Below are 22748 nucleotides of genomic sequence, written 5' to 3'. Positions count from 1 at the left end.
CCCTCACAAGCAAGTGTCCTAGTGGGGTCTGCAGGCAAAACAAGGGTGATGTTTAAGTCATTGCTACACTTCTAAGATAATCTCAGTCGTTCTCCACATCCTGCTATTTGTGGTTTCTTAATATTTGTCGCCCTTAAGCCAAGGGCTCTTAATGAATAGAACAGGGTACCATTGAAGAACCATGGGCTGTGAATTTGGCCAGCCAGTAGACTCTCCTCTCTCCATGTACTCACTTCAGTGTGTGTCTATGTGTCTATGTAAGGTGAGAGAAAGCTTCCAGGGCTGAAAGGATGATGTGAAGAAATGCCCAGCACAAGTCACAGGAGGTGAGAGATGAAGACAATGAAAAGGTCCCCACGTGCAGGATACTGAGGTCACCTCCAGCCAGGTTCCCAGGGAGTAAGTGAGACCCTCAGCCCCACAGCCTCAAAGAAAGGAACCAGCCTTTAATCACAGGAGCTCCTGGCCACAGTGTCTTATCACAGCAACAATGGCCTTAACCAAGACAAAAATTGGTACCAGGAGAGTGGCGTATTGCTGTAACAGACCTGACCATGTTGTTTTGGGAGGAGGACTGTGGAAGGACTTTGGAACTCCAGGTCAGAAGAGCCATTGAGTGTTCAAAGTTTGGTGAGCTGTTCTATGGGAGCTTAGAAGATAAGAATATTCAGAGAAATACAGAGAATAAAGCCTGGCTTGTGACATTCCAGAGGGAAGTTTGAGAGTCACTTAAGGACTCTATCAGGGCTATTGCATCTTTTGAGTTAAGAATCTGTAGTGTCTGGTCATCTGGGAATGAAGAATCAGCCACAATTAACAAGAGATCAGATCTACTAAAGTAGTACCTTTACTTTTCTGGGACAAGGGAATGCTGGTTAGCAGAATGCTGGTTAGTAGGTGCTGAAGAATCAGCTGTGATTAAGAAAAGACCAGCATCATCGAGGTGAAATATCCTGGAAAGTGTTTTCTCAGCTAGCACACAGAAATTGTGTTTCAGAGGTGGCCAAGGTTATACCTCATGTCAGCAGCTGAACCTCCTGTGTAAGGATCACACAGGTCTGACCGATTTTGAAGGCATGGAAGGGTCATGGAGAGCAGCTGAAGACTTGGCACTGTGTGGCAGGGCTGGAGTCCCTGAAGAGACCCTGGGAGAGGATACTGATGAAGGTGCAACCCAGTTGCAGCAAGGGACCCCAAGAGTTTGGAGATGCCAGTACCCTGGGAAGACCACCACCAGCACCAGTAGCAGCAGTGGGGAGGAGCCAGCCTGAACCTAGAAGACAAGCTGTGTGTGCTGCAGAGGGCAGAGCCAGAGAAGTGATCAAAGTTTTTTAAAGCAGTTTGGAAGATCATGAGTGGACTCCAGACCTTACACACTGAGTGGATTCTACTGGACTTCCAATTTTCTTTGATCTACATGTGGTTGTGCCTCTTGAAGTAAATATATGTATATGTGTGTATATATAGTTATAGATATATAATTATATAACTAATTTTTAAAAGATTTATTTATTTAATAATGTAAGTACAATGTAGCTGTCTTCAGAAACTCCAGAAGAGGGTGTCAGATCTAATACGGATGGCTGTGGTTGCTGGGATTTGAACTCAGGACCTTCGGAAGAGCAGTCAGTGCTCTTAACCGCTGAGCCATCTCTCCACCCCCTAATTTTTTATTTTATATAGATCCACAGTTGAGAGATTTTTAACTTTTAAAAGAGTGTTTTTTTTAAGAGATTCTGAAAAAAATTTTAAGCATTTGGATTTGTAATGGCTATGGGACTTTTTGAAAAATGTTTTATATTGTGATATCTACACTAATGTGTGACCTTGGGGATGAGCAAGAAAGTAAAAGTCATGGCTTAACAGTGATGTGTTTGTGCATCAAGCTGACAAGGGGTCAATTGTTCTGGTTAGTTATTATTACACAGGCTATAGTCATGTGATAGGAGGTAACCAAATTGAACAAATATCTTCATTAGACCAGGCTGTAGGCAAGCCTGTAGGGCAATTTCTTAATTGTTATTTATTGACAGGGGAGGGCCAAGCCCATTGTGGGCAGATCCATCCCTGAGCTGGTGGTCCTTAGTTCTATAAGAAAGCAGGCTGAGCAAGCTATGGGGAGCAAGCCAGTAAGCAGCACTCTCCATGGCCTCTGCATCAGCTCCTGACTTCAGGTTCCTGCCCTGCTTGAGTTCCTGCCCTGACTTCCTTTAATGATGAACAGTGATGTGGACGTTTAAGCCAACTAAAGAAATTTCCTCCCCAACTTGCTTTTGGTCCTAGTGTTTATCACAGCGATTGTGACCCCTAACTAAGATACTATTTACCTCTGTTGGGTCTTGACTTCATAATATCTGCTCACTCCCATGAGCTAATCCCATGGCCCCTCCATGAGTCCAGACTCAGCCATTTTTATCCAAATGAAGAACCATGTTCTGCCCTCTGACCTCACATCCTCTCCAGACAGGAAGCTGCAAAAGTCAGACCCCAATAAGCTCACAGGACACACCAGTGAGTGGCGTCTGGTCATCAAGACAACAGCACTGGACTCGGCAGGTTCAAGCAGGTTTTATCCAACATTGTCTGTTGGACAGGAAATGGAGAGAAATGTGAAGAACAGAGGAAGAGGGATCTGGAAATGTAAACCCAAGCCAAGAGAGAAAAGCCAAGATAGGCAGACAGATGTTTTCTTCTGTGGTCTAAGAAGGTCTAACATCCTCGGGTGTTGGCTCTCAGGGATGGGTAAGAGGACAATTAATTAGTACTCGTTTAGAGATTTCCAAAGAGCAGGGCAAGGCAGAGCTGGTAGAACTGGGTAGCTTTGCCCACAAGGTCTGAGATGGAGAACAGAAAGCAGGAATTGTGATTGCTTTATACCAGAAGGGAGTCTGGGTCCCACTTTCTTGTCGAATACCAACTAGGTAGAAACTGGTGTTTTGTCAGGTCCATGACCGAGGGACTCCTAGAAACAGTGTTCAGCTCTCCAGTCCTAAGGCAGGATGGACAAAGGGTTCAAGGCATAGAGACACCTGGGGGCATCTTACATCTCCACTCTCCATCTCTTTCCACTTCCTTGGATTTCTCTTCCCCTGGTGTCACTAGGAACTTGGGCACTAGGCGCCGTGAGCGTTTTCTGTGTTTAATCTTCACATTGGTCTTAGGAGCCAAATGTCACCTTACCTTCTTCATTTGACTCCTCAAGACTGTGGTTCAGGAGAGGGAGGGGACTTTCCTAAGGGAAAGGTACAATAGAACCCTTGACAGCAGACAGACTCTGGGGCTGTGTGTGCATGGTTGTGGGCACTACCCACCTCTATCACTGCACAGTTTTAAGGTGCCTAAGCTATGGACTCCAGTTTGTCTGTCAGATGCACCAGCCACTGGCTGAAGAGACAGCTGGAGAGAAGAGAGCGGCTGCTGGTTTTCCAGAGGACCTGGGTTCAGTTCCCAGCATCCTCATTGGGCGGTTCACAACCACCCATATCTACAGCTCCAGGGGATTAGATGCTGTCTTCTGGCCTCCTAGGGTGCCCCCCCCCCGCCACAGATACACACACATGCACACACACACACACACACACACACACACACACACACACACACACACACATGCGTGCACATGCCTGCATGCATATGCACACACATACACACTTGTAGAAAAAAATAGCTCTAAAACAAGCTCTGTCAGGGGTGGGGGTGGACTGGAGAGATGGGTCAGGAGTTAAGAGCACTGACTGCTCTTCCAGAGGTCCTGAGTTCAATTCCCAGCAACCACATGGCGGTTCACAACCATCTGTCATGGGATCCCATGCCCTCTTCCGGTGTGTCTGAAGACCATTACAGTATGCTCATATACATAAAATAAATAATTTTTTTTTAAAGTTCTGTCTTAGTTCCCAAATCACTTTAATTTTAGGGTTTTTTTTCCCCCACATTTATTTGTGTGTGTATGTGTGTGTGTGTGTGGGGGGGGTTGAGGTAAACTCCATACCGTGGCATGTGTGTGGAGGTCAAAGGTCAACTGTGAGAGTCAGTTCTCTTCTTCAGCTGTGTGGGTTGGAGGGATCCACGTAAGTGGTTGAGCTTAGCCACAGCACCTTTACCTGCTGAGCCATCTAGCTGGCTCCAGAGCCCATATTCTTAGCCTTTCCACCAACGTGTCTCCACGGTGCCTACTGATGACTTTTGCAGAGCTTTCAAGAGGGAAACCTTCACATTTAGGACCGGTACCACCTCCTTCCAACCTGCTTGCAAGAAAGAGGTTCTTAAATTCTCTTCTGAGAGAACACTATACAACCCAGCTCTATGGGGTGGGAGACACCCCAGGGGCATCCCTGGGATCTTGAGAGTGTCACAGAGGAGGCAGAAACATCTTTCTGACAGAACAGGGGTAACCTTTGAACTTTGAGATGCTCAAAGGCACACACTGTGGTTACCAAGTCTCCAACGCCCTGATTCGGCAAGCCCCTGGCAAACCCGCATTCACAAGTTCCTTTCTGTCCAATCCATAGCAAACCTGTTTCCCAATTCATGACAAGAAGATATTGTGTCAAAACCAAGTGACGTTGTGGTATGAGATCCAACACCCAGGGTACCCCCCCCCAAATATTCCCATTGTTCTGCCCTCCTCTGGTGGTGGGGGGTGGGATCCATCAACAGCCAGAACGATGAGTCAGTTTGTGGTCTGAGTAATCCGATTTTCAGACACTGGGGAGTTAGGGGTTTGAGCATGGACCCTGGCCAAGGGTGGGGCTCAAGGGGAGGTGATTTTCAGCCCAGCTTAGGAGTCATCCTGTATTCATCTGGCTTCTCCCTGAGGCTGCCAGGCTGAAGCTGCCCACACAGCAAAGGGCCCACATATCCCAACTCTGCCCTTTAGCAGCCCTCCAGGCAGAGAAGGTAAGTACCAAATCGTAGCCATGGCCGTGCAAGTGATACAAGGCTACCGTGAGGGCTGGAGGAAGAAGATGGTGGAAAGAAGACTTTGGCTCACAGTAGATCTTCAGGTCAGCACTACTCTCCTCTTTGTGCTACATGCTCACATGAAAGTTTTGGCGCAACTGGGTTGCTCACTTCTAGAGCATCCCAGACAGAAAACCAGAAATACTGTGTCCTAGCAGTTCCTTCAAAGGAAGGGATGTCAACAAAGAAAAAGGGCTAGACAGAGAGAAAGCAAAATAGCGTTGTGAAACTGTGGCTTTGGTGCCAGAGAGCAAGGCAGGGCTGCAGAGCCACCTGGGCTGGGTTCTGGGGCATGGGAAGCTACTCTTCTGAGTTTGTTGTCTAAATAGCCCGGGGGCCAAAGTCAACTTTGACTCCCTCTTCTCCACTTCCAGGCCTTCACTGCCAACAGACAGGACGTACAAGGCATAGGGGACGCTTCTAAAACATAAATAGGTTGCCCTTCTGTCAGAGAGTCATAAGAAAAAGAGAGACAGACAGACACAGACACAGAGGATGCTTACTCCCTGATCCTCTCCAAGTCTAATGATGGGGGGCCCAAGCTACTCCTGGGTATAGCAAGTGTGCAATCTTGCCTTTGCCTCTAAGGACATGACAGCAGGGAGCGTCCTCCTATTACAAGATTCGCTGGTCAATGCAGAGAGGCTTAAGAGTTCATCCTGTGATTCTGAGCCAGCTTTCCTAACACCTGGGGAGGTGGGTGATTGGAGAATGAGTCCAAGCTTCGGGCAGGAGACAGTGGTCAGCAAATCTGGGGGATGCCTGGGACCCTGAATCTTCCAGTAGCCGGAACAGCATGGAGCAGAGGCTCCCGTGGCTGATGCTCTGCTCTTCCATGGTTTCAGTCAATCTCTGATGGTCTATACAGGTTTCTGGTGGCTGCTGTCCCATCAGTGAGCTCTTTGTTGCTCTGCCCAGGAGAATCTTAAGGCAGGAAGGGGTTAGTTTGGGCTCTCATTTTCAGAGGGCTTTCTCTGTGGCTGCTTGGCCTCCCATGAGCTTGGGTAGAGCATCATCGAGGTGACAGGAGTGTCTTCACTTGAAGAGGAGCAGAGATAATATATTAAGCAAGGATCTGCCTCTAGGAGATCTCAAACCACCAGCTCCGAGGCCTTGTTTTCACAACCTTGCTGAAGAGTGCTGTGGCTGGGACCAGTCATTCAACACACAAGAATGTTTCTTATCTCAATCATAGCATCCATCTGTATGTTTCCCTCCAGGGTAGTGGGATGGATATATTTCCTTAGACCTTCTGTTTCTCACCTCAAACAAAGCCCCACCCATCTACCCCTTCATTGAGTCTTTTTCTCTATCCACTTGATCACTGTGTTGGTAAGAGTGAGTTTAACTGGGTAATATTATTATCCCGATGACTTTGAGTTCTTGGTGGCTATCCTTGAGGAAGTCTTGCGATGTAGGCATCTCGTGGCCATCTGGCCTGTTGGAAAAGTCTGGCGAGAATTGGTCTGAAAAAAACATGTGCATCCTACAAGCTCAAACAGAAGCTTTGGGGATCAAAGGATCTCAGACCAAATGCGTGAACTTGCACACAGGAGGAAGGCCGTCAAAACATGCCATATCCCCTGAACGCACATGAGACCCATATGAACCATGGAAAAGCCAGCACACAAATTGACCTACATTTTCCTAGGCAAGCCACGCACACAGTGCACATCGTCAGGGACAGGAGAGGGCTGGTGACAGCATAGGAGGCTACCCTCGTCATTCACCTCAACCTCATTAATTAGCTTACTTAATTAGCTGCCTGCCTGTCTGCCTTCTTACTGCGTAATAACTTTCTTTTTCTCTGTTCATTCTTTCTTTCTTTCTCTTTCTTTCTTTCTTTCTTTCTTTCTTTCTTTCTATCTTTCTTTCTTTCTTTCCTCATTTCTTCCTTTCTCCCTTCCTTTCTTTCTTCTTTCCTTCCTTCCTTTCTCCTTCCCTTCCTTCCTTCCTTCCTTCCTTCCTTCCTTCCTTCTCTCTCTCCCTCTCTCCCTCCCCCCTCTGTCTCTCTGTCTCTCCCCCTCCCTCCCTCCCTTCCTTCCTTCCTTCCTTCCTTCCTTCCTTCCTTCCTTCCTTCTTTCCTCCCTCCCTCCCTCCCTCCCTCCCTCCCTCCCTTCCTTCTTTCCTTCCTTCCTTTCTTCTTTCTCTGTCTCTTGAAATAGTCTCTCACTTTGTAGCCCACCCCAGGTTACTTTCAAAGTTTCTATCCTCCTGCCTCGGTCTCCCAAGTGCTGGGATCACAGATAAATGACACCTGGACCAACTGTTCACACCTTACCTTGGTCCTTTAGCTCTTCTCTGGCCTCTCACTACAGATGTTATCTTCAATCTCCTATTCTGACCCCTAGGAATCCCAATGTCCTAGCATCTATAATCCTCTTTCATTAAAAAAAAATGTGTGTGTGTTTCCTTGTGTGATACATCCTTACACAGGACATAGGCAAGGGATAGCAACAAAGGCAAAGCATTCTGGGCCAATCTTAGCATCTCCCTCTAACACGTTCAGCCATATCAGAGCTAGGGAAGGTGGTACTCAGAGGTCACAGAGGAAGAACAGAGGGACACGAGGGCATGCTTTAAATTAGAACGTCGTCTCTGTAGCAGGCAGGGGCAAACCATGCCCACATGTGCACAGCACATGTGCCAGCCCCTTGCTGGCACACAGCTTCATGACAGAAAGGCTGGGAGACTGGAGGGCACTGTGTGTGGTCAGCTTCCATGGACATATGGCTATTGTTTGTCAAAGGGACACCAAGAGGTTGCTTCTCCAGGCAACCTGCACCAAGGTGAGTTTCTGTCCCGCGGCTCAGGGATGACAGCATATGGCTGTGGAAGCATCCCCTTTGCTTTCCAGAGCCATGAAATACTAAGAGTGAAAAGTGGAAGAGACTCCCCAAATGTGTTACAGGGCACACTGGTCTTGTTACATGCAAACTGGTATAAGACTTGGGAGTGGGTCGGTGGGAAAACTTGAACTTAATGCATGGGGCATGGGCCAGGGAGATGACTGAGTCATTAAAGTGATTGCCACACAAACCTGAAGACTCAGGTTTATGCAAAGCCAGGAACAGTGCTAAGGAAGTAGACACGGGCAGATCACTCGCTGTGGACACTGGCCAGCCAGTATCACTGATAGGTGAGCTAGAGGTTCTGAGAATTGGAGAGCGATAGAGAAAAATTCCTGATGTCAACCTCTGGTCTCTACCTGTGTGCACTACCACACACGTGCACTCATTTACACACAATGCACTCACTCACATACACATGCACCCACATACATGCACTCAAACACACATGCACACACACTTGCACTCAAACACACATGCACTCATTCACACACACATGCACTTACACATTCATACACATGCACGTGTAATCACACATACATTCACACACATACCCATACACTCACAGACACACATGCACTCGCATACACATGTGCTCACAAACACAGTCACACACATGCATTCACAGACATACATACACACACACCCATACACATGTACCCACACATATGCACCCACACACATGCACTCATACACACATTCATGCACAATACACATGCACACACATGCACTGCCTGAGACACATTGCCTCTTTCCAAAGGCAGCCAAGGCATCGGCACTTTCCAAAATGACCTGGGTGTAGAATTTGTCAGCACTACTGGCCTGAGAAACATTTGGAGAGAAAAGTGGACCCATTCTTGCAAATGGGAAAATGAAGGCACACAAGCCTTTAGTAGCACACCAGTTAGCAGATATCCGTGGTTCCTGACCATCTGTGAATGCAGCCCACATCTGTCTTCAGGTGTCTCTCACGACCTGAGATAATCCACGAGTAGAGTATGTTACTCAGTCACTCAACGAATACTTCTGTGGTACTTTCTGGGTTAGACGCCACAAATCTAAACCCCAAGCAAGGCAGGTCTGTGCCTTCAAGGAGATGGTAATGTACCGGAACAAACTAAGCCTCAATTAGAGCCCAGAAAGTGGCTGGTTAGTTCCAGCATGCACAGTTCCATATGGAGGACTCCAGAGAACACAGATTTCATTCACTGGGCATTTGAAACAGCAACAGTCCCCAATGACATGGTTTTGGTCTCAGGCCACAGTCTATTAATTGCATGTAATTGTACAAAAGACAGCTCTGCTGCTCCGACCACTGCAGAGATCACCCGTGTGACGCTGGAGCTGTGTCCCATCTCCTTTCAAAGTCTGAAAGTGGCCTGCCACTGTGGCTCTGCAGTTCGGTTCCCATGTCTGCAAAGGGAGAGTCTGTGACACCTTTTGTCCTCAGGGCACTCACACACACATGCACTCACACACACATTCACACACATGCACTCACACACATTCACACACGTGTCCTCACACCCACACACATTCACACACGCGCACATGGCACAAAGCCATGTGACATTTTACAAAACTAGACAATCAAAAAGCAGGGATTGACCAACAAAGGCCAGGGTGGTATATAGAAAGTCAATAACACTCTTGGTGAAATTTGCACAAGATGTGAACAGGGCCATAGGAGAGACATAGGTGCACAGGAAGCATGACAGACTCAAGACAGACAACAAGAGGTGAGGGGCTGACCGCATGGAGGAAGCTGAGGACATTCATGCCCTAGACAAAAGTAACTCCAGCAAAAAACAGAGGAGGGGAGGGGTTGCAAATACCAAGCTACTGAGTTTATTGGATGGTAGACAGGACGGACACACCCTTGGGTGGTAGACAGGACACACCCTCCAGGCGCTGCAAAGCCCTGGAGAGTGTATGAAAGCAAGGCCCTCATTAAAGCAGCCTGCATCCAACTAGAACATGAAAAGAAGACATGGCCGTTCTCCACATTTCTTACACTTCAAAGTATGAAGTGCCAAAGGATGTTCTGATGAGTGATATTGTTCCTGTGGCTCTGTCCACATGAATATCCTAAGCAAACAGGCCCATCATGTTCTAACAAATAGCTTTAAAGGGGGTTGGGTCTTAAAGCTCATACAGCTCAGGGCTGGAGACCCTAGGAACTGAACCCCCAGGACCCCAGTATGGTGGGGGGTGGACCCCCTGCAACTTTGAGCCAAAATAAAACATTCCTTCTGCAAAGTCGATTTACTCCTGGGTTTTGTTTTTGTGACAGAAAGGTAGCTGACAAGGAGGATTGTAATGTCCCCAACTGTCCCCGCGCTGTTTTAACTGGCTTTGCCATGTTTCTGTTCGCCGGGGTGGTTTTAGGACTCTATAGAGATGTTAACTTGGAGTCACACTCTGGATCTTGGCTTCTCAAGGAGTCCATCAGAGACACAATAGAAAAAGCAGAGGTGCATAGACATTAGGATCTATGAGGGGGTCTGCCTTCAAAAACATAGCTGTGCCCCCGTGTCTGGGGGGGGGGGTCCTGTTTCCAGAAGGTTCTATAGATAGAAAAGCCCAAAGATGCACAAGAGACCCATGTAAAATGGCAGGGGAGGGGAGCTGATCTGCATCAGACCCCTGCACGCCCATGCAGACTGTTAGTGACTTATGCTTCTCCACAACACCTATACAGGTCAAAGCTGTGGAAACCACGGGGTATCTACCGTGTTGCTCAGAGATTAACAGTCAGAAGAAAATCCATACAGGCTCAGTAAGGGACAAAATGAAGTCTTTTTCTGGATATTTTCCATCTGGAATTAGGACACTTTGCTGATTCGGAACTCATGAGTGTCACAAATTGGCCACACAAAGCGCACAGAGGTAGGGGTGTTAGGATAGCCCAAAGCATCATAGAGACACAAAGCAGGTGGCTCCAGACCTGCTGCCATCCTGGGTCCCAGGGGATAACAGAAGGGAATTTCCCAGAAACCTGTGAAGGCATGAGAAGCAGGCTACCTCTCAGGTGGGAGGGTGGCCAGCCTGACAGACCCTTCAGTGAGGGGACAAGGGACTGCCTGTCCCACATCACATGCACTTTCTTCTCTGTTCCCATTAGTGACCTTGTTCTAAAGCCAGGAGTCTTCAGCTTCTGGGGACAGGGGGAGGGTAACACTCAACAGCACCCAGGACACAGGAGAAATATCAATGGGTCCCTCTCTACGTCCTACATGCCGGTTGGGGTTACATGTGTAATCTTGCAGCCTGGTTGATACTTGGTAATTTCTGGTCACAGTGAAAACTATTTTATATTATTGGTAGTTCGCACCTCTCAAACTGGTATAAACTCTTAAGCGACACAAGAGAAACAGGCCAGAGCCTGACGGGAACCACAGATAGGAGAGGCCACCTGGTCCAGGCGACTTTCCTCCTAGCTTCTCTCTAGACAATGTCTAGAGCTCTGCTCTGTTTCCCCCTAAGACCACTCCCTTCCTTTTTTTCCCTTTCTCTCTCTCTCTGTAAAATCTGAGGCCACTGATCCAGTGCTGCTGGGGGCGGGGCAAAGGCAGGGAGATCTCTCCAGAATCACTGACCAACCAGCCGAGCCAATGCAGCAAGTCCTAGATTCAGGGGGAAAGCTCATGCCCCCAGATAAGGTGGAGACTGACTACGGAAGACAACCAGTATCCGCATGTGTCAACACACGTAATCATACACATGTGCACACATCACACACACCGGATCCCACATGTAAACTTGTGTATCCACACACAATAAATGTCTTGAAGAAGAATCCTAGTGGCTTTTATTTCTTCTTTGACTGAATGAACACCTGTGAGTTCACAAACCGTCTTGCCCCTTACGCCACTGAAAAGCATTCAGCTGCAGAGAAGATTCTAGAGCCTGTCCGGAAAGATCACCAATAATGAGCCCCAATGGACAGCCACAGGGGCCCTCCCTCAACTCTGAGGTTAGCTATTAACATTGAAATACTAAAGGTGGTTCATATAAGATCCAGGACTGTAGCACCCAGGCCTGTGTCCTCAGAAGACAAATGTTGATCATAATTTAGGAAAGACTTTCCCTTCCTGGCAAGGGGATGGTCTCCATTTCTCTGGCTTATATCACCTCCAATTTTTTTTTTCACTATCCCCACTACACCGGGTATTCATAGTGTCTTTCTGGCCCCTGTACACGTGAAGTGCAGACTCTTCAGGCTGTGGCTGCCATTTTCTTAAAACGGTTTGGTGGAGCAAAGAGTCAGTCAAAAACAAAACAAAACAACAACAACAAGAAAACACTGGTAAGTTGGGGTGTTTTGTTTTCTTCAAGCACATCATGCCAGGCACCCATAGCCACTTTGCACCCATCCCTTCTCTCCACGGCATCACCGTCTTCATCTTCCTTAGCCTTGTAGCATCTTCTCTTCGGCCAGATCTCTATAGAACGTGAGTTCTAAGTGGCCTAAGATGGTCGCTACAATCCAATACCCATTTTCTGGTCTTTCCCTTCATTCTTCATAACTGCCTTGGGCCAGTGTTTCAAGTTCCCAAGTTTAATTTCCCAGGCAAGACACGAATTTCTCTTTCCATCTCTTCGAGTCAGGCAGAGCCATGCTGGGCATAGCTGCCTGCTGGCCATCCCATGCAGCGAGGCTGTTGAAGCCCCTCCCTGGCTACAAGGGAAGGAAGAGGTCACGTGGTCCCAAATCATTCACCAGGGCACTTGGAACTCTAGAGGCAGAGATGAGTTCAAGAGTAGGCAGAGCATGGCTGGCGCCCATAACACACTCCCCCCTACCCCAACCTGGAAACAGAGGACACTGTAGACTCAAAAACAGTTGTCAGTCTTTAGTAATTTGTTTGGATTCTCTCTGGAGGTGTGGCCTGACCGGGACCTGGCTACCAGAGGACAGAATCCTATACGGAGGAACTGAGCTCAGGGCCACGGAGCCCTGGGTCACAGAAGCGGATGGGATGGAAGCAGTTAGGTCGGGTAATGAATTTGTAATGCTGAGCCCCTGGCTTCCGCCCACTGGCTGCCTGCTGGCCTTTCAAAACACCATTGGTTAACAGAACCCATACTGCCTCTCAGCCATTCTGGGGGTCACGCTGCTGCAGCCCACCCACCCACCCACCCACCCAGATGCACCTCCTCTGGAGTGACTGTGACAAATTGGCCTTTATTGGCCTGAATTTGGGAACTTCGTGTTATTTGCCTCCGTGTCAGAACAACGCTGCTCTGTTTTCTCTGGCTCCTCCTACCTCTTCAATGGTCAAGGGTAGAGCGAGATTCCCAGGCTTGGAAGAAGAAGGAAATTCGGACAGTGTAGGAGGCAGAGGGCAGATTGTGCTGTGTAGCCTTAGGCAAGTTGCTTAACTTCTCTGAGTCTCACGGCTTCTACTTGTTCAGTAGAGACGACAACATCTTGTTGGTTTGTTGGGCGAATAGCGTGAGAAATACAAGGAACCCACAGAGCTCCAGCTAATGTACGATAAATAACTACCTCCAACTCTCTCACCACCCAAATGCCTTCTAGTGAGGACAGCAAGGTCCTCAGCAGACAGCTGTAGAGCCCTTAGTGTGTTGGGTGAATGGGTCACTGAGTGAATGAATGTGTGAGAACAAGAATGACCAGGGGCCGGTGAATGAATGGATGAGTGGATGATACTTATGAATGAATGGATGGACAGATGGATGGATGAATGAATGAATGGATCGGTGAATGAATAAACCTTCTAACAGTTCCCAACAGGCACACACCGCCTCCTGTGAGACTCAAACACTGGCCATAAAGGTGATCTTCCTCTGCCTTAAGCTGGGATTAACTTGATCTTCCACTGCAGGTCTCACCCTTCCCAGAATTTAGCAGCCTAATCCCTTCCACAAACAGTCAGGAGAAAGGCAGCCAGGGCCAGCGGGGGCCCTTGGACCTTGGTCATTGCTGAGCAGTACAAACCAAACCAGACTTTGCCCTTCCCTGGAGTGGGGACAGGCGGGTGGGTGGGAAGGGACCCTTCCGATCCTTTATTTCTCTTTGGAAAGGCAGGTGAAGGCCCTGACTCAGACATAAGCCTTCCTGAGTTTTCAGGTCAGGGGAGGGACAGGGGATGTCTTCCACGGGAAGACAGCTGGTGACAGTCCAAGCCTCCGCTATTGACAGAAACCTCACTCCTGCCAGGCCCGTGCCCATTGGCTCTGCCTGTTTCCTCTTACAAGACTGTCAGTTCACCTGGGAGCAGAGCCAAGCCATAAGACCTGAGTTCAAGGTCACAGAGGGCAGGCATGCATGGGCCTGCTGTTCCCGCCTAACATCGCCTTCATGATGCTGAGATGAGGCACCGTCCTGTAACGTTGGACTCACACCCTGCTATCTCTGTGCTTCTCCCCATACCACAGATGAGGAAACAGAGGCACAGACAGAGAGGCCATTAGCTATTAGCTAAGCCAAGTCAGTTATACAGGGCAGAACGAGGAGACGGGTGACCTACTCAGGTGCAGGCTGCCACCTTAGCCAAGAGTAACCTTTGGCCAGGATGGGTCTTGGACTGAATAAAACTGAGACACAAACACCAGCATCTGTCTCTCTGCTTCCTGCACAGATGCAGTGTGAACAGACAAGCTCCTACCATTCCCTTTCTTCAAGGATAGGCTGTGCGCCCTCACACCATGCGCCAAATTAAACCTTCCTTTCCCAACTTGCTTCTCTCAGGTATTTTGAACAGGGGATAAGAGGATGGACTTCAAGATGGCTCTGCAGTTCCTGCCCTGTAACCCGACACTTTGGATTTGACCCCTGGGACCAATGGTAGAAGGAAGAAACTGACTCCCAAAGCTGTCACCGGACCTCCACATGTGTGCACTGTGGCACATGTGCACATGCACGGTGTACGGATGTGTACACCAGAGGGAGGAGAGGGGAGAAGGAGGGAGGAGGGGGAAGAGGAAAAAGGAAGAAAAAGAGGAGGAAGGGAGAAAGGGAAGAAGGGAGAAGGGGAAGAGGGGGAGAAGATAAGCAGAACTAGGGTGAAGAAAAGGGGGAAGGAGAGAAAGAGGGAAGAGGAGGGGAGGAAAGAGAGGGGAAGAAGGGAGGAGGAAGAAAAAGAGGAGGGAGAAAGGGGGAGAAGGGGAGGTAAAGCAGAAGGAGGGGGAGGAGGAAGAGGAGGAGGAGAGGAAAGAGGAGGAGAAGGAGGGGGAGAGATGGGGGAGAGAAGCAGATGGAGGGGGAGGGAGAGGGAAGAGAGGAAAGGAAGAGGGAAAGTTCCCAGTTCTGTGACTACTCAGTACCAAAGACTTAAATGGGGAAACTCTTCCTCTCGGGACTGTGCAAGGGCCACAGCCTTCCATTCATTCATTCATTCATTCATTCATTCATTCATCCATCCATTCATTCATTCGTTTATTCATTCATTTTTAGTGGCTTTTGTGGCTGCTGTTCCTCGCTAGTGGCTTCCTCCAGGTTGGCATTTGTTGTCTCAGAGCTTTCTGGTCACAGCCGGCCTGGGGATTCTCTCCAGTCACATCCTGGCTCATCCTCACAGGGGCACCATCGAGGTCCAGGTTGGTGTCCAGGGCTATGAGCCTCTCTGGCGTTGTCCTGTGTTGTGTTTGCACAGTCACTACAAAGGTTACAGCAGGAACACACCTGGATGTGTGAGTTCAGGCTGGACTCTCGTTCACACAACAAATGTCCTTTTCAGCCATAGCAAGGAGGGAAAGCTATGCTCAGTTTCAGGGGCAGAAACATCTCAGCCAAAAGAATGAATTCTCATGGCCTTACATCTGTGTGACCAGAACAGCAGGAACCCCAATGCCTCCTACACTTTCGAATCAACCAGCTTTCCTTGACTATAACAAAATACACAAGAAAGTTACCTAATGGAGGAGAGACTCTTATGGTGGGGTGTGTGTGGCAGAGGCCAGGAAAGGAAGGGGTGGGGATAAGGGATGGAGGGATGGAAGGGGAAGAGGGAGAGGAAAAAGGAGATGAGGGGGGAGGGGGAGGGGAGAGGGGGAGAAGGAGAGGGAGAGGGAGAGGGAGAGGGAGAGGGAGAGGGAGAGGGAGAGGGAGAGGGAGAGGGAGAGGGAGAGGGAGAGGGAGAGGGAGAGGGAGAGGGAGAGGATGCTAACTTTCTCCTTTCCTACCATTCCAGCCTACGACATGGTACTGCCTACATTCAGGGCAGTCCTCTCTCCCTTAGTTAATCCTTTCTGGAAACAACCCTCACAGACAGGCCTACAGATGTGTCCGATCAGTCTCCAGGATGTCTGTGGCTGCTGTTAGGTTGACAAGAAGGATTAGCCATTCCAAGCTACAACCATATAACCAATGTCCACATAGATATATGTAGTCATATGCACACATCTCAGAGAAGCCAGCCCAGTGGAATCTCACTGCTGGTGGAGTATGAGTTGGTTCAGATTAAAGGGAGAGGGCTGCAGATTGGCAAAATAATCATCACCATTCGATGGGATTGATAGCTGGGCTGAGTCATTTGGTAGAGCAGTGAATAGACTCCTCAACAATGTCCAGACTCTGAGATCAAGCCACCCTGCCTGAAGCAAGCTCACCTAAGCAGATAATGAAAGAAGAGGATTTCCAGAGGACCTACCTGTAACTCCAGGGGATCTAACGCCTCTTCTGGCCATCTTGGACACATGCACTCACACGCACACACACACCCACACAGACACACACATGTACACACAATTTAAAAATAAAATAATTAAAAAAAAAAAAGAATCATGTAGGCGTGGGTGCACACCTAAAATCCCAGCACCGAGAAGGTAGAGAATTGGGCATTAGAATGCCTAGCTCATCTTTGGATACACAGAGAGTTCAAGGCTAGCCTGGGATAAATGAGATTCTGTTGGGGGGAAGGAGGGGGCGGGTTATGAGTTACCTACCATGCTGGTGAACAATTATGATCCAAGCACTTGAGAGTCTGAGGCAGAAGGATCAATAATTGAAGCCAGCCTCTCAGCCTTGTAATATGTTTGAGACCAGCCTGGGCTACATGAGAATAACAGAAAAACAGTTTGTTCCAGGAAAGGACAATGCAATGTGACCCTTTTCAGTCCTGATCAGTTGGATTCACAGGGATACAGCCTGGGGTGATGGGTCCCGCCTGCTAATGGACACGGCCATAGGTCTGTGGTCTTGTCATTTGTAACATTATGCTTGATAACCCCGTTGACAGAGAAACAATGTGCATGCTAGATTGCATAAGCAGAGTTGCTGGATGCTCACTCACATCAGTAGGGAATAGCCTGCTCTGCCTTGCATGGGGCCTGATTTTAGACATCACTACTCCATGGTAACTCACGTCTGTAACTCCAGCCACAGGGAGAAATCTAATGCCCTCTTCTGGCCTCTGCCTGTACTGCATACACATAGTGCACATAGACATCCAGGCACACATAAACACATTAAATGAATAAATCTTAAAAAAAAAACTAAAACAAATAATGTTATAGACAATATTATCCAAATACCAAAACTCTCTTTCCTGTTGCTATGGAGATGAGTTATTGTCCTCTAGGTATTCTTCTGTTTTGTTTTGTTTTGTTTTGTTTTGTTCTAATATTTTCCCCCACACGTCATTTTCTAGGGTTTGGATCCCAGCCATGATTAAGTTTAATAAAATTCCCACTGAAGTTGCCATGTTCAGTAGCTCTGAAGGTTTCTGGGTACCTCAGGTACCATTTGGCTGGAAGAAAATGGAAACCAGGCTTCCTTTGAGAAGTTCTGGTTCCTCTCTTTGCTACTGACACCAGCTGACCACCCCCACCCCGCCCCCACCATTTATGCTCCCGCCTGCCCCCTGTGGATATTGGAGTTTGTAGCCCCCAGCCCTTTTAAGTCTGCCAAGCAACTCAGACAGTCCTATAAGGAAAAACCAAGGCAGAGCAGCGCAGGTTGGTGGGGGGAAGGACATCTAAAATGTACAACATCTTGGAATCTGTGCCCATCTCAACCTTGCTCCCCAAGATACGCCATGAGTAAGCCTTGACGAACCATGGGGCCAGCAGGGATCACCAGTCACACAGACAAGCCTAGATAAAGGGGTAGAAGAGGTGAGCGGATGAAGGAACATGCCCAGAGTGGAAATAAATGAGGCAGAGGCAGACACATCAGGAGACATCATGGTTTGAGAATGGGTAAAGATGTCAGAGATGAGAAACCTGGGGAATGGCCATTTCGCGCCTCGTAGGCCACGATGCAGAGGGCAGGGAACCCTGGCCACGCCCACCGCTGCTCAATCACTGAAAATGCCCTACCAGCATCCAGAAGGAAGCCACCGCCTCTGTGTGTTCAGTAAGAGGAGTAAGTTGCCTGTGACCTTAGAGAATATCCCTACTCTGAAAGCCCCAAGCGTGAGGACTCCCTGGCCTCGTGTGACAGGTCCACCATCAAAAGGCAGGCACTCGAAAGATATCATATGGCATGATCTTCAGACTCTGTGTGTAAGGCAGGTATGCACCAAATCATCCCCGGGCTACCTCATTACACAGAGGAAAAGGTCCCAAGATGTAAACAGAAACCCTTGTGACCACAAGCCTGGCCTCTCCAGCCACGTGAATGCCAATTTCATGGGTGTAGTTTTGCATAAATCGCGTCGGTTGCTAGTTGTTATTTTTATTTTTTTGTAAATACAAAATAAGCAGGGTACTCTAAAATATGTATTATTATTATTATTATTATTATTATTATTATTATTATTATTATTATTATGTGTGTGCATAAGTGTTTGCCATAGTTCATGTCAGAGGACAAATTACCAGAGTTGGTTTTTTCCTTTTGCCATGTGACTCAAGTCTTCAAGCGACTGGCAAGTGCCTGTACCTGCTAAACCATCTTGCAAGCCCTTAAGCTGAGCACATTTTTTTTCAAAACCAAGCTTGTCATTATTGTTGTTTTGTTTCTTTTTTAAATTGTTTTATTAGATATTTTCTTCATTTACATTTCAAATGCTATTCCCCCAAACCCCCTATACCCTCCCCCTGCCCTGCTCCCAACCCACCCACTCCTGCTTCCTGTCCCTGGCATTCCCCTGTACTGGGGCATATGATCTTCTCAATACCAAGGGCCTCTCCTCCCATTAATGACCCAGACTAGGCCATCTTCTGCTACATATGCAACTAGAGACACAGCTCTGGGGTGGGAGGTGGGGGTTACTGGTTAGTTCATACTGTTGCTCCTCCTATAGGATTGCAGACCCCTTTAGCTCCTTGTGTACTTTCTCTAGCTCCTTCATTAGGGGCCCTATGTTCCATCCAATAGATGACTGTGAGCATCCACTTCTGTATTTGCCAGACATTGGCATAGACTCACAAGAGAGAGCTATGTCAAGGTCCTGTAAGCAAAATCTTTCTGGCATATGCAATAGTGTCTGGGTTTGTTGGTTGTATATGGGATGGATCTGCGGGTGGGTGCAGTCTCTGGATGGTCTTTCCTTCCGTTTCATTTTTGTTTTGTTTTATTTTTTTGTTGTTGTTTGTTTGTTTTTCTATGTAGTGCCCTCTGAGACATTACGAGTCTGAGAGTAATTTGCCGGGCCTGCAAAGGTATGCACACTCAGACATGCAAATTCACATCTATATACAGAGCTGTGTTAGGCCTGGCTCAATTGTAGGAAACTTTGCTAGTTCACTGTTGAACATAACCCTTGTTAAAAAAAAAAAAAGTAAATTATAAGTTGGATCCACATAGTGAATTCCAGGACAATCAGAGAGAGAGAGAGAGAGAGAGAGAGGGAGAGAGAGAGAGAGAGAGAGAGAGAGAGAGAGAATATATATATATACACATATACATATATACATACATATACATATATACATACATTGTACTATTATATACTATATGTGTGTGTGTGTGTGTGTGTGTGTGTGTGTGTGTGTGTGAGTGTGTATATATATTCCCAGCATAGATATTTACACTAGAATCCTAGTAATCAAAGGAGGCTGAGATAGAAGACCTGAGAGTTCAAGACCAGCCTGAGCTACCCAGCAAGACTCCATTTCAAAACAAATTAAGCTAACTTGCATACATTTACAATGAATTCATTTTAAAGAAAAAGTAAGGGCCATGAATGCAGCCCAGTGGGCAGAGAGTGCTTGCCCAGGAAGCGTAAAGCATGGTTTAATCCCCAGCACTGCATAAAACCAGGCATGGTGACAGGTGACTGCCAGCCCAGTACTAGGGAAGTGCAAACAAAAGGTTCAGGAGGGCAGGGCCATCCTCAGCTACAGTGAGTTTGAGGTGAGGTTAGCCTGAGCTACCTGAGACCCTTGTCTAAAAAAACAAAAAAAAACACAAAAAACCCACCTAAAGTTCAAAGTACTCAAAACTCCCACTCCTGTGACATGACAACATTTGCTAGCCTCCCCTCTGGGTTTGAAGATCTTCCCACGCATCATCTGTCTAATGGACTATTCTAGAATGTCACACTGCTGCTGCTGCTGCTGCTGCTGCTGCTGCTGCAGCCCTCGCCATGGCGTTTGCTGATGTCCTGCTGGCATCTCAGTCAACAGTGGTGGAATGATTTATAGCTCAGCGGATGGCTGAACCTAGGGCTCTTCAGTCCCTAAGGAGCTAGCTAGCTACTAAACCATTCACATCTTTGTGGCTTTATTCAGAAATACACAGTGTGTGTGTGTGTGTGTGTGTGTGTGTGTAACAAGTCATGTCTCCCTGACACACATTTAGAACAAACCTAGGTACAAAGTGGAATAGAAGGGGGTATGTGCACACACACACACACACACACACACACACACACACACACACACACCTAAAATCCTTAGGTATCTCAGAAGGTGGTGCACATTCCTCTAACCTCATTACCCCAACAGTCTAGGAACACTGGGGGTGGGGGGAGTCCAAGCTTATCCTCAGCTTTTCTGCCTTTTTTTGAGCACATTGACCATAAACAGCCAGAACCAGAGAAGCAACTTGAGGGAGGGAGGGAGGGAGGGAGGGAGGGAGGGAGGGAGGGAGGGAGGGAAAGCTGAGACAGGAGCATTAGAAACTCACCCAATTAATTAGCCAATACTGAGGACCCAGCCATCTGGATAACCCATTGATGAGGATGGCAGGGGGCCTAGTCCCCAAGCCCCTTGTGGGTTACCGCAGCCTAAGGCGGCTCATCCTCCTCCTCCACCCCCACCCCAAAGCCACTTAAATATTTGATGCAAAATCAAAGCCCTGTTCCAACTTTTATGAGCTGGTGCCAGGCGCCCACCCCTGCCACCATCTCCCCAGGAGCCCCCACCCCCGTGCTGCGCGGCCCTGGTCCTCCATCAAGCCCGGTGCATTAGGACAATTAGCGCTAGCCCACTGGCGCCAATTAGCAGCCAATAGTGTCTATATTATGAAGAGGGGGCAGCAGGGCGCCTCTGTCTCCAGCCGGCCTTCACACTCAATTACATTAAGTGGAGGCTCAGAGCCGAGGCCCGGTGGACAGTTGCTGGGGTAATTGTGTCTTCTCCTTGGCTGCAGGCGATCCACAGGCTCCCTGGTCCCCAGACCGACTCCCTTCCTTGTCTAGTTTCATCACTACAAACTCCTCCCAAAGAGAGGAGGGAGCTCCTAGGAAGGAGGCTGGGGAAGCAGGGAGAGAGCCCTAGGATAAAAATCCCAATATGCACCCTTCCTCCCTTCCTCCCTCCCTCCCTTGCTCGCTCCTTCTACTTCACTTCCTCAGCAACAGATGCTCACACAGTACACCTGCCTTGGTGCTTCTGTGGACAGGACTGATCCAGTGCAACCTGAAAGCACAAGCCTCCTCACTCAAAAAATGTCACGCAGTCCATGGCGCTGGCAAGACTGCCATGTAGGTATACTGTTCTGACCTGAGTTCGAATCCCCAGCCACCATGGAAGAGCTGGGTTCCTATCTATGAGTCCCAGTGTTACTCAGAGGCCCAGTCAGCCACATGCAGCCTTTGGGCCAACTTCAGTCGATGCCATCCTTCTGTGGGGTGGTCTGCAAACCAGGGGGAGCTCACTATTTCTGGTAAGCTGTCTGGGCAGCTCGTTCTAGGGATCTCCCTTGCGTGCACGGTGCTGCCACAGGGAGTTGGCAGTCAATGGAGTTGTGTCTTTCCTTGGGAGACCCAATGGCAGACAGTAAATAACTCAGGTCCCTTCCCTGGGAAATGACAGAACCCGCAAACTGAGGTCAGCCTAGCCAGAAGTGTCTCCCGTTTCTCTGTACCATCTGTGGGTACCACATATCTTTTGTGGGTGGAGGACAGAACAGCTGGTAGGCCAGGGTAGGGAAGTAGGTGTCTGCAAGAATGGATGTCCAATACTGTTCAGTGCAGACCCAAGAGTTATTCCCTTCTCCCTGGCACTCAGAAATAAATGTCTAAGTCCACAAGGCTTGGTGTCTCATCTATACGACAAGATGGGCACAACCTGAGCCATGGAGCAGGCTTGGAATCCCAGCATTGTCCACAGTAACCAAGACCTGGAATCAGCATCAAGGCCCGTCAACAGGTGACGACATAAACAAATGTGCACGCATACATGATAGAGTAGTATACAGCCATGAAGAGGAATGGCACACATGATAGAGTACTATACAGCCATGAAGAGGAATGAAAAGGGGCCATTTGCACAGAAAGGGGCAGGCCTGGAGCTTGCCATGCTAAACAAAATCAGCTGGACTCAGAAAGGCACTAATACCACATGTTATATAGATTCTCTCTCTGATGAATGGGATCTAAGATGGAAGAGATAATGAGAGAGAAGGGAAAAGGAGGAGGAGCCAGCAGGGAGGAGTGGGTGGCATGCCGTTATGAATGTGTGCAAATTTCCTATTGAACCTGTTGTTTTGAATGACTGATTATGTTCATTAAAAAAATAATAATGGTTACCTTTAGGGACGGAGAAAGATGGCCCATCAGTGAAGACTGTGTATTGCTC

This window comes from Mus musculus, chromosome 5 (assembly GCF_000001635.26).
Source record: "Mus musculus strain C57BL/6J chromosome 5, GRCm38.p6 C57BL/6J".
In the NCBI taxonomy this organism is placed as follows: domain Eukaryota; kingdom Metazoa; phylum Chordata; class Mammalia; order Rodentia; family Muridae; genus Mus; species Mus musculus.
This window is presented reverse-complemented; position numbering follows the sequence as displayed.